The sequence below is a fragment of the Elephantulus edwardii genome, unplaced genomic scaffold (genome assembly GCF_000299155.1).
Source record: "Elephantulus edwardii isolate Elephantulus edwardi_28Jun2011 unplaced genomic scaffold, EleEdw1.0 scaffold00142, whole genome shotgun sequence".
NCBI lineage: Eukaryota > Metazoa > Chordata > Mammalia > Macroscelidea > Macroscelididae > Elephantulus > Elephantulus edwardii.
Window position 1 is genome coordinate 1,665,283 of NW_006399892.1, and position 1,903 is coordinate 1,667,185.

Here is a 1,903-nt window from a genome sequence, read left to right on the forward strand (position 1 = left end):
TTTTTTTAGTTTTTAAATATTTTTATTGAGATTTTACTGAAAGTTTATAATTTAGATTTCCATTCATTCAGTTTTGCATGCTCCCCTCAGTTCGCTTTTCTTTTTAAAAAAACAACTTATTTCATTGTTGTACAATTGCCCTCCCCCCATTCTGATTTACTATGCAGCTCATATTCTGCACTGTTGTCATGCAAATAATACCAAATTGTGTTTTGATAGATGTGATTTTTCAGAAGTAGATGACTCAGCCTTTCTTCCAGCTGATGTAACTCTTGGGAAGGTTTTAAACTTCCAACTTTACAGTTAAGAGCCAAACTTATACAACAATGTATTGCATTAAAGGATTTCTATGGACACATAAGCCAATTATCCTCAGATGGACTTTGAATAATCATGATCTTTTAGTCCTTCTCTAAAGATTGGTCCCTTCTGGCCACAAAGCATGTGAGAAGGAGCTTCAGATTTGCCCCTAAGGAGCAGCTTGGTTTACAAGGAACAACTTTGTCCAGCTCTCCGACTTACAGCAAGTAATTACAAAGACCAAGGCCTGAATCAGGTGCACCTTAGTCTCTAGACTGATATCACTACTCTTTGGCACTTAAAAGAAGTCCCTGACAGTAGATTTCCTTAATGCAGTTTGTCTTTGATTTGCTGACTACTGATGACAAGAAAGTGGATTGTGGAGCCAAGTAAGATCAAATTTTTAACAATTTTAAACTCTTCTCCATCGATCAGGATGATACCAATTGGTACAGTGGTGAGTATCTTTGTTTTCTTGATGCTGAGCTTCAATCCACATTTAAGATTACAGCCCTTGACCTTGGGCAGCAGACACTTCAGGCCCTTCTTGGTTTCAGCAAGCAAGGTGATTTCATCTGCATAGTGCAGGTTGTTGATAAGTTTTCCTCTAATCATGATGCCACATTCTTCCTCATAAAGTCCGGTCTGTACAGGAGAAGAAGACCCCACATGAAATGGATTGACACAGTAACTGGGGTGATAGGGATAGGTGACACAGTGAGACTGGCTCAGGATAGGGCAGGATTCAGGATTGAGAACTCAACGGCACATAATAACAACAACAACAATCTTTTTTGTGTCAGATTAGAAAATTTTAAATGGCTTTTTTTTTGAGAAGTCCATTGCCATATGTTTCTTCTAAAGAATCTGTAGGTAGATTGGAAATTGTAGTCCAATTGTAGTTCATTTGGAAGCTGAGCCCCTTAGAAATTTTTGCATATCTAAGTATATGGTAATATACAAGGCTGGTTTTGTGTGTTGTTGTTATGGTTTTTTTTTATTTTATTTTATACTGGTTTATTTACAAAGGTCAAATGAGTTGTTTTTCACATGGGATATTTCACATTCCTTTCTCCCCACCCACCCTCAAATTGTGCGAAGATATGATCAACACTCCAACCCCCCCATCTCCCCTCATCATCACCTCCCTTCTTCCATCCCCCACCCCTTGGATCTTCATAGTTATTCTACAATAATGGACAAATGCTGTATAAATGGGCAAATGCTTAGGGATAAATACTGTATAAATATATACACTGTTGTTGTTAAGTGCCGTCGAGTGGCAGGCGACTCAGAGAGGCCCTATGAACAAAAGTCCTGGACACCTATATAACTTCATCCTTTCTCCAGGTTCATAGGTTTTCCAGAGGCAAGCTATAGGGTTATATAAATAATCTACTAGTTTTTAGATTGAGTTAAAAGTTTTGATAAAATATCATGACACAGTTTAGCCTTAAAATTAAAAAAAAAGAGAGAAAACCAAACACACTACAAATGAGTTGATTCAAACTTTGAGTCGTTATCATTAGATTTTTCCATATAAATCTTTATAGCAGAAGGTTGGTTACCTGTCTCCTACTAAGCTGCTGGCGAATTTGAACTT